Raw genomic sequence first — 11,736 nt, forward strand, 5'->3', positions numbered from 1 at the left:
ACTTCTCTTTTTTTCTCAGCTATTTGTAAGGTCCCTTCAGACAACCAGTTTACCTTTTTGCATTTCTTTTTCTTGGGGATGGTTTCAGCCACCACCTCCTGTACAATGTTATGAACCTCTGTCCATAGTTTTTCAAGCAATCTGTCTATCAGATCTAATCCCTTGCACCTGTTTGTCAAGAGATTGACAATCCCTTGACATAATCAAATCATAAGCAATTTAATTCAGGTCATACCTGAATGGCCTAGTGGTTTTCCCTACTATCTTAAATTTAAGTCTGAATTTTTCAATCAGAAGTTCATGATCTGAGCCAGTCAGCTCTCTGTCTTGTTTTTGCTGACTGTATAGAGTTTCTCCATTTTTGACTGGAAAGAACATAATCAATCTGACTTTGGTATTGACCATGGGATGTCCATGTATAGAGTTGTCTCTTATGCTGTTGGAAGAAGGTGTTTGCTATGACCAGTGTGTTCTCTTGGCAAAACTCTGATAGCCTTTGCCCTGCTTCATTTTGTAGTCCAAGGCCAAACTTGCCTGTTATTTCATGTATCTCTTGACTTCTTACTTTTGCTTTCCAGTCCTCTATGATGAAAAGGAAATCTTTTTGTGTGTGTGTGTGTGTTAGTTCTAGTAGGTCTTGTAGGTCTTCATAAAACCATTCAACTTCAGCTTCGTTGGCATTAGTGGTGGCAGCATATACTTGGATTACCATGATATTGAAAGGTTTGCCTTGGAAATGAACAGAGATCATTCTGTCCTTTTAGAGATTGCATCCAAGTACTGCATTTCAGGCCCTTTTGTTGACTATGAGGGCTGCTCCACTTCTTCTAAGGGATTCTTGCCCACAATGCTAGATATAATGGCCATCTAAATTAAATTCACCTATTCATATCCATTTTCGTTCACTGATTCCTAAGATGTTGATGTTCACTCTTGCCATTCCTGTTTCTTCCAGTTTACCTTGATTCATGGACCTAACATTCCAGGTTCCTATGCAATATTGTTCTTTACAGCATCAGACTTTACTTTCACCACCAGACACATTCACATCATTTCTGCTCTGGCTCAGTCTCTTCATTCTTCATGGAGATATTTTATCTTTATCTCTATCACTTGCTAAATCCCCTTCCTACTTCCTACCACCTGCCCTCAAACCAGCTCCTGTTCTAATTTTCCCTGGGTGGTGAAAGACCTTGCATCTCAAACCAGGAAGTCATTTTATTATTTTTCTTCTAATTTTACTGAGATGTAACTGACACAAAGAATTGTATAAGTTAAAGGTGTACAGCATAATGATTTGACTTACATACTTCAAGAAATGGTTATCATAAGTTTAGTGAGAATCCCTCACCTCATATAGAGACCAAATTAAAGAAATAGAATTTTTTTTCTTTTGATGAAAACTCAAAATTCACTCCCTTAAGGGTTTCCATGTATGACAGCACTAGTATATTTAGTATGTTACATTACATCCCTAGTACTTACTTGTCATATAACTGGAAGTTTGTACATTTTGACTGCCTCCATTCAATTCCTTCTGCTCCTGCCTCCCGCTTCACCTCTGGTAACCAAATATGATCTCTTTTGTTCTGAGTTTGTTTGTTTGTTTTTAAAGCACAATTGACCTACAATACTATATTAGTTCCTGTTACATAACATAGTGATTCACTGTTTCTATGCATTTTGAAATGATCTTCATGGGAGTTCCATACAAATCTTTGTATGTCATCATACAAAGATTTTACATATTTATTGACTACATCCTCACACTGTAAATTTCATACCCATGACTCGTGTATTTCAAGCTGGAATTTTGTACTTCTTAATCTCCCTCATCCATCCTTTTGTTTCAAAGCAATGGATCTCAGGTCCTTGAGAAAGACACTTCTGCACTGTAGGGGATACATATTTACAACTGTAAGCTCTTTTGAGTAAATGTTCTGAAGAAAGTAGGTCAGAGGCCTGTCATAAGGTTGGAACAAACAGTAAATTCTCCTTGCTGTGTTGAGATTTCTCAGGCAGGCTAGGTAGGAGGGGGTCAATGGGGACCTGGGGGTCATCCTAGAGGTTTGGCAAGTCTCTTGGAACAGGATTTTGCACAGAGTTATGTGCTGAGACTTCCTCAGTTCTCATTAGCCTATTTTCTACAGTCTCCATGTTCCTCCCTATTCTTACTGCTGCTTTTTTTGTTCCAGCTGATATAATATCTGGTCTGGATAATTGCAATAGACTCCTATTTTCCTACAGTTGTAGCTTCAAAGGAGTTTGGAATGGGTGGAATAATCTTCATTAGTCATCTCACCTCTCAAAATGCACTCAATGTTAAATAATATGTCCTTGTTATATAAAGATAGCTTTCAATATAGCCTTCAACCCCTAGTACTACCAGGCTTTACCAGTAACACTATGCCCTTAAACCACTCTTTTATAGAAAGTCATTTTCTTCCTGTGGCTAGTCTCTCTTTCCTTCTCCTCCAAACCATCACACTTTAGCCATTTTAACTACCTCTCTAAAGTTCCATGAGGAAAAGTTGAAGAAAGGAAGGAGAAGGGATAAAGAAGACAAGTGGGGAGATGAGAAGAGGGAAGGAAGAGAGGAGAAAGAAGAGGAAAGAGGAGGACTAGAGGTAGGAGGACGGGAGTAGAAGAAAGAGATTTGAAAAAGATTGAGGAACTAAAAGAAATTAAGAGTTGGTTCCTGAGAATAAAGAAGACTGTTAGTACAATGCATTCTTATACAGTCTAGAGGTTAAGATTCTGGTTTTAACCCAAGTATCATTGGCTGCTAATATTCACATTTTCATTAAAGAGTCTTACACAGATAGAAGGTGAGAGTTACTTTTCACTTTTGACAAGTTAATTTTTTAAACTTTTTATGATAGGTTCTTTTCCAAAAGTTTTGATTAAGCTCTGCAGAGTTATTCATGCATTCATTCAACAAATACTTATTGAGCAGCCATTCTTGCCAGGAACTGTGTTAGACACTAGAGATACAAACATTCTTTTATTTCAGGTATTGTTGCCTGTCATATGCTCATGTCTAATACATCAGCTTCACTATACTCATACACAATTATACACATACATACAAACACATCAGCATTCCCTCTGTCCAGATCCTACCCAATAGTTTTAATCATCCATCTTAGCAAGAATATAGAGCCCCTAGGATCCAATTTAGGGAAATTTATTCCTTAAATTCATTCTAGTCACCTTATCCTCAACCACACATGGGTCTCCAATTCCCAAAGTGCCCCTCATAACTTCCTTTCCCTTCTCCTCCACCCTTCTCTTCTTCCTGTTCCTGTAGTTCACTGTTACTGCCCAGAGTCCCATGAGCTTATTCCTATAGCCTGCTGGCAGGTCTTTCTTCCCCATCCCCATTTCTTTGCTTGAAATATCAGGAAATGATCTTCCTGTTAACTTGACATAAGTCTTTAAGGAATGAAAGTCTAATAGACATACTTCTGGTTTCCTGTCCAGCATGTAAAGAGCTCATGAGTTGCTACTCAATACTAGCAACAAATAAGAGGCTGAGAAAACTGATAAAACACCAAGACTTCTTAGATTCATTAAAGACAATGAAGTCACAGTACAAACTGCTTCCATTAAAATTGCAGAGATACATGGATGGATACAGAGAATGATAACTTTCTGGAACCAAAATCCACACATAGAGACCTCTGTGGGAATTATTATCAAAGTAGCAAAACCTGAACTCTAATTGACAATTTGCTAGAGGCTCAGTGTGGGCAAGTTTGAAAGATAAAAACTCCAGAGCAGCCTTGTCATAGTTGGAGCTGTATATTTTCATGAGTTTTATCTCCAGAAGTTCTATCAGGTCCTCAGAGTGAATATCCCCTGGTACTGGCAGTAGGAGAAAAATTGTAATCATTTTGAAATAAATTAGAACTTTCTGTTATTCTTAACAAGGCCATCAGGAGAATCTGTTTTAGTAGAGCATAAACTACTGGGTTATGAGTTGGGCTTCTCTGATAGCTCAGTTGGTGAAGAATCTGCTTGCAATGCAGGAGATACTGGTTCAATTCCTGAGTTGGGAAGATTCGCTGGAGAAGGGATAGGCTACCTACTCCAGTATTCCTGGGCTTCCCTGTGGCTCAGCTGGTAGGGAATACGCCTGCAGTATGGGAGACCTGGGTTCTTGCCTATTTCTGTGGGCAAGAATCAATATGCTAGACTTGCCTGACTTAACTCAATATGCTAGCATATTTGGAAAACTCAGCAGTGGCCACAGGACTGGAAAAAGTCAGTTTTCATTCCAATCCCAAAGAAATGTAATGCCAAAGAATGCTCAAACTACCACACAATTGCACTCATTTCACAAACTAGTAAAGTAATGCTCAAAATTCTCCAAGCCAGGTTTCAGCAATATGTGAACCATGAAATTCCAAATGTTCAAGCTGATTTTACAAAAGGCAGAAGAACCAGAGGTCAAATTGCCAACATGTGCTGGATTATCGAAAAAGCAAGAGAGTCCTTGAAAAGCATCTATTTCTGTTTTATTGACTATACCAAAGCCTTTGACTGTGTGGATCATAATCAACTGTGGAAAATTCTGAAAGAGATGGGAATACCAGGCCACCTGGCCTGCCTCTTGAGAAACCTGTATGAAGGTCAGGAAGAAACAGTTAGAACTGGACATGGAACAACCTGGTTCCAAATAGGAAAAGGAGTACGTCAATGCTGTATATTGTCACCCTGCTTATTTAACTTATATGCAGAGTACATCATGCAAAATGATGGGCTGGATGAAGCACAAGCTGGAATGAAGATTGATGGGAGAAATGTCAATCACCTCAGATATGCAGATAACACCACCCTTATAGCAGAAAGTGAAGAGGAACTAAAAAGCCTCTTGATGAAATTGAAAGAGGAGAGTGAAAAAGTTGGCTTAAACCTCAACATTCAGAAAACGAAGATCATGGCATCTGGTCCCATCACTTCATGGGAAATAGATGGGGAAACAGTGGAAACAGTGGCTGACTTTATTTTGGGGGGGCTCCAAGATCACTGCAGATGGTGACTGCAGCCATGAAATTAAAAGACGCTTACTCCTTGGAAGGAAAGTTATGACTAACCTAGGCAGCATATTAAAAAGCAAAGACATTACTTTGTCAACAAAGGTCCGTCTAGTCAAAGCTATGGTTTTTCCAGTGGTCATGTATAGATGTGAAAGTTGGACTATAAAGAAAGCTGAGTGCCAAAGAATTGATGCTTTTGAACTGTGGTGTTGGAAAAAGACCCTTGAGAGTCCCTTGGACTGCAAGGAGATCCAACCAGTTCATTCTAAAGGAGACCAGTCCTGGGTGTTCATTGGAAAGACTGATGTTAAAGTTGAAACTCCAATACTTTGGCCACCTGATGTGAAGAGCTGGCCCATTTGAAAAGACCCTGATGCTGGGAAAAATTGAGGGCGGGAGAAGGGGATGACAGAGGATGAGATGGTTGGATGACACCACCGACTCTATGGATATGAGTTTGAGTAAGCTCTGGGATGAGATGGCTGGATAGCATCACGGACTCGATGGGCATGAGTTTGAGTGAACTCTGGGAGATGGTGATGGACAGGGAGACCTGGCGTGCTGCGATTCGTGGGGTCGCAAACAGTTGAACACGACTGAGAAAGTGAACTGAACTGAAGCTCTGGGTTGGACAGGGAGGCCTGGTGTGCTGCAGTTCATGGGGTCACAAAGACTCAGACACAACTAAGCAACTGAACTGAACTGAAGTATAAGTTATAATGCCTTCTTATTTTTAATTTTATTTTTTGTAGCTAAAAATTGGTCAATTTTTTAAACAGAAAGAGTTCTGATTTTTTTTACGCTTTCTATTATTTTTCTGGTATCTTTCATTTATTTCTGTTCTGATCTTTATTATTTGCCTCTTTTTGTTTAATTTTAGGCCAGATTTGTTCTTCTTTTTTCTTGAAGTCTAAATTTATGTTACTTGAAGTATAATTTTAGGTTGCTAAATATCTTTCTTATGCTGTATTATAGCCATTTATCTCTATAAACTCACCTCCAGAGCTGTTTTTCTGCATCCCATAAATTTTGATATTTTATTTCCATTTTAATTTATTTCAAAATAACTTTTTATTTTCCTCTTTATTTTTTGACCCATTAGTGGTTCTTAAGTGTTTTTTTCTGTATTCACGTATTTATAGATCTTGTCACTTTCCTTTTGTTTCATATCACTGTGGCCAGAAAAACTTGTTGGTATGATTTTCATCTTCTTCAGTTCTGTTCAGTTTAGTTGCTCAGCCATGTCCAACTCTTTGTGACCCCGTGCAGCATGCCAGGCTTCCCTGTCCATCACCAACTCCCAGAGCTTACTCAAACTCATGTCCATAAAGTCGGTGGTGCCATCCAACCATCTCATCCTCTGTCGCCCCCTTCTCCTTCCACCTTTAAACTTTCCCAGCATCAGGGTCTTTTCAAATGAGTCAGCTCTTCACATCAGGTGGCCAAAGTATTAGGGTTTCAGCTTCAAAATCAGTCTTACCAATGAACACCTTAGACTGATCTCCTTTAGGATGGACTAGTTTGACTCCTTGCTGTCCAAGGGACTCTCAAGAGTCTTCTCCATCACCACAGTTGGACATGACTTAATGACTAAAAAACAATTCTTTTTCAAGTTATTTTCCCATTTAGGTTATTACAGAATATTAAGCAGCATTCCCTGTGCTATATTAGGACCTTGTTGGTTATCTATTTCAAATATAGCAGTGTGTATATGTTAATCCCAAACTCTCAATCTATCTCTCTCTCCCATCCTTCCCCTTAGTAACCATTAGTCCATTCTCTAGTCTGTGAGTCTCTTTCTGTTTTGTAAATAACTTCATTCAAACATTCAGGGAAGAGTTCACACCTTTCCTTCTGAAATTATCATGCAAAAATGCAGAGGAATACTCCCAAACTTATTCTATGAGGCCACCATCATCTTCATACCAAAACCAGAGAGATAAAAGAAAATTACATGCCAATATAACTGGTAAACATAGACCCAAAAATCCTCAACAAAATACTAGCAATCCAAATTCAACAATACATTAAAAGGGTCAAACACCATGATAAAGTGGGATTTATCCTAGTGATGCAAGGATTTTTCAGTATCCTCAAGTCAGTGTAATACACACCAACAATTTGAATAAAAAACCATATGATTGTCTCACTGTATGATGGGGAAAAAAGCTTTTGACAAAATTCAACATCTATTTATGATAGAAACTCTCCAGAAAGTGAGCATAGAGGCAACATACCTCAACATAATAATATGACAAACCTACAGTTAAGCTCATTCTCAATGGTGAGAAGCTGAAACCATTACCTCTAAGACCAGGAACAAGACAAAGATATCCACTCTCATCACTATTATTCAACCTAGTTTTGGAAGACCTAGCCATGGCAATCAGAAAAGAAAAAGAAATAAAGTAATCCAAACTGGAAAAGAAGAAGTAAAACTGTTTGCAGATGACATAATACTATACATAGAAAATCCTACAAGATGCTACGAAAATCCTACAAGATGCTACCAGAAAACTACTAGAGTTCATCAGTGAATTTGGTCAAGTTGTAAGACACACACACACACACACACAAAAAAAAAAGAATACACAGAAATTGGTTTCATTTCTAGACAATAATAATGAAAGATCAGAAATAGAAACTTAAAAACGCAACTCCATTTATCATCGTATCCAAAAGAATACAGAATTTCCTGGCAGTACAGTGGTGAAAGGGTAACAGGCAGGTAGGCCAGGGGTCTCCAAACGGAGGAAATAGGCTGCAAGTGTCAGACATTTTTATCTCTCTTAAGTGGCAGGAGGAAACAAACTAGTGATTTTTTTTTCTTCTCTATATAAATTTAAAAGGAGGTTTCTCTTAAAATGCTGTGTTGCCATAATGACACCTGGTTTCACCTGAAGTTAACTATTCTCAAACCTGGAGTTAACCAATGCATTTTTCTTATGGAAATGTTTGTCTTAAGCTATGTTAATGTACTATGCATTTACCCCAAACTCCTGTCTTCAAGTTAGTTCTGCTTAATGGCTCAGAACCTACTTGACAAACCAGTATGTTATACTCAGATATTGTTCCCCTAATCTATGTAAATGAAACTATTTGTATGGTAAACTGCCCCTCTACAAGATTCAAGTCAATCATTTTATGGCCAGGGATGAATCCTCTGGTGCCAAGATTATCCCAAAATGCATCTCATGAATGAGGGGCCTGGTGCCATTCTGAGTTTTAAGACATTCCTTTCTTCCATTAACAGATTGCTAATGACTATATAACATCCAGCTGTAGACTAGCAGGGGGGTATTCTTTCTGTCCCTGTCAGGAGCCATGCTAGGCATTACTGACAAAATGGAGGCATGGCCCCAGACCCCTCTCCTCATTCTGCAGGCACGGCCCCAGGATGAAGGAATTAGCCCTTGTAATTCTGACTTGTCTTTTCCTCTCATTGGCTGAGTTGACTGAAAAGGAATATTAAGCTGTTTATTGTGCTTGAGAAAAGCATGAGAAAGCACAAAGTCTTCTACAGTTGTGCCCAGAAAATAATCTAGAAAATAACCATTGACATTTGCTCAAAGATCTTTAAAAAGAATGTTCCAGGATGGGCAGGTAGGCTGCAGCTTGAGGCCATGGGAAGGATTATTATCTGAGACTTGTTTGTGAGGAGAATGTTTATGGCAAAAGAAGTTTGCTGAGTTTAAGTTTGAGGGTTAATTAAGAATAGCTGGAATCAAGATTGCTGGGAGAAATATCAATAACCTCAGATATGCAGATGACACCACCCTTATGGCAGAAAGTAAAGAGGAACTAAAAAGCCTCTTGATGAAAGTGAAAGAAGAGAGTGAAAAAGTTGGCTTAAAACTCAACTCTCAGAAAACGAAGATCATGGCATCTGTACCCATCACTCCATGGGAAATAGATGGGGAAACAGTGGAAACAGTGTCAGACTTCATTTTGGGGGGCTCCAAAATCACTGCAGATGGTGACTGCAGCCATGAAATTAAAAGACGCTTGCTCCTTGGAAGGAAAGCTATGACCAACCTAGATAGCATATTCAAAAGCAGAGACATTACTTTGCCGACTAAGGTCCATATAGTCAAGGCTATGGTTTTTCCAGTAGTCATGTATGGATGTGAGAGTTGGACTATAAAGAAAGCTGAGCACTGAAGAATTGATGCTTTTGAACTGTGGTGTTGGAGAAGACTCTTGCGAGTCCCTTGGACTGCACGGAGATCCAACCAGTCCATTCTGAAGGAGATCAACCCTGGGATTTCTTTGGAAGGACTGATGCTAAAGCTAAAGCTCCAGTACTTTGGCCACCTCATGCGGAGAGTTGACTCATTGGAAAAGACCCTGAAGCTGGGAGGGACTGGGGGCAGGAGGAGAAGAGGACGACCGAGGATGAGATGGCTGGATGGCATCACGGACTCGATGGACATGAGTCTGAGTGAACTCCAGGAGATAGTGATGGACAGGGAGGCCTGGCGTGCTGCAATTCATGGGTTCGCAAAGAGTCGGACAGGACTGAGCGACTGAACTGAACTGAACTGAAGCTGATTTTGAGAGAATCAGCTGAAGCAGGAACTCTGTTTGTAGGGCAACAATGATGAATCTGGGTGGGGGAAACTGGGAGTGTCAAACCTCTGATGTAATGCTTTTGTCAAAGTATAAAAGAGAACCTGTTTGGCCACCTCGTGAGAAGAGTTGACTCATTGGAAAAGAGTCTGATGCTGGGAGGGATTGGGGGCAGGAGGAGAAGGGGACGACCGAGGATGAGATGGCTGGATGGCATCATGGACTCGATGGACGTGAGTCTGAGTGAACTCCGGGAGATGGTGATGGACAGGGAGGCCTGGCATGCTGTGATACGTGGGGTCGCAAAGAGTCGGACACGACTGAGCGACTGAACTGAACTGAAACTTGAAATAAAGATGTAGTTCCGTACTTCGAGTCAGAGGCTACATCATCACCCGTTGATGTAGTCCCGTACTTTGAGTCAGAGGCTACATCATTGTCCACCGATGTAGCTCTGTACTATGAGTCAGAAGTTACATCATCGCTGACACCGTCCATCTTTTCAGGTTGAATCCCTGGCTGCTGGAGCTGGACTCCAGCATGCCCCCTTCTGATGTGTATGTCAGAAGCTTTCTCTATCTCCTTTATACTTTAATAAAACTTTATTACACAAAAGCTCTGAGCAATCAAGCCTCTTCTCTAGCCCTGGATTGAATTCTTCTCCTCCAGAGGTGAAGAATCCTGGTGTCTTTTCATTCAGGAACAACCTTTCGGTGGTTAAGACTCTGTACTTTCACTGGGTTCGATCCCTAGTGGGGGAACTAAGATCTCACAAGACACGTGGCAAAAAAAAAAAAAAAAAACACCTAGGAGTATACCTACCTACTGAGACAAAAGATATGTATTACAAAATCTATAGACACCATTGAAAGAGATTGAAGATGACACAAACAACTGGAAAGATATACTATTTTCTTGAATAAAAGGAATTAATATTGCTAAAATGACCATACTGGCCAAGGCAATCTGCAGATTCAATGTGCCTGATATAAATGCTTTCAAATTACCAATAGCATTTTTCACAGAACTAGAACAAAAGAAATCTTACAATTTGTATGGAGATATAAAAGACCCTGAATAGCCAAATCAGTCTGGAGAAAGAAAAACAGGGCTGGAGTAATCAGACTCCCTGACTTCAGATTATACTACAAAGTTGCAGTCAGTCAAAATATTATTGTACTGGCACAAAAACAGATGTATAGGTCAATGGAACAGGATCAAAAACCTAGAAATGAACCCATTCACCTATGATCAATTAATCTACAACAAAAGAGGCAAGACTACACAATAGAGGAAAGACAGTGTGTTCAGTAAATGGTGCTTGGAAAACTGGACAACTACATATAAAAAAATGAAATTAGAACATCCTTTAACAGCATACAGAAAAATAAACTCAGAGTGGATTAAACACCTAAATGTAAGACCAGACACTGTAAGACTCTTAGAGGAAAGCAGGCAGAACACTCTTTGACATAAATCACAGCAATATCTTTTCTGAGCCATCTCCTAGAGTAATGGAAATTTTTTTTTCAAAATGGGACTTAATTAAACTCAAAGCTTTTGCACATCAAAGGATAATAATAATACTTTATTAGTTACTAATACTTTATTAGTTTTATAAAGTAATAATAATAAAAAAAATTCAACCCACAGAAGGGCAGAAAATATTTGCAAAGGATATGGCCAACAAGGAATTAGTCTCTAAAATTTACAAGCAGTTCCTGTAGCTCAATATCAAAAGAACAAACAACTCAATGAAAAAATGGGCAGAAGATCTAAATAGACATTTTTTCAAAGAAAACATGCAGATGGGCAGGAGGTACATGAAAAGATGTTCAACATCACTAATTATTAGAGAAGTGTAAATCAAAACTACAATATCACCTCACACCAGCCACAATGGCCATCATCAAAAAGTCTGCAAACAATAAGTGTTGGATAGAATGTGGAGAAAAAAGAACATTCTGTTTATGAGAATGTAAATTGGTACAGCCACAGTGAAGAACAGTATGGAGGCTCCTTAATAAACAAAGAACTACCATATGATTCAACAACCCCACCCTGGCATATATCCAGAGAAAAACATGGCCCCAAAGGGTGCATCTACCTCAGTGTTCATTGCAGT

The sequence above is a fragment of the Ovis canadensis genome, chromosome X (genome assembly GCF_042477335.2).
Source record: "Ovis canadensis isolate MfBH-ARS-UI-01 breed Bighorn chromosome X, ARS-UI_OviCan_v2, whole genome shotgun sequence".
Classification (NCBI taxonomy): Eukaryota; Metazoa; Chordata; class Mammalia; order Artiodactyla; family Bovidae; genus Ovis; species Ovis canadensis.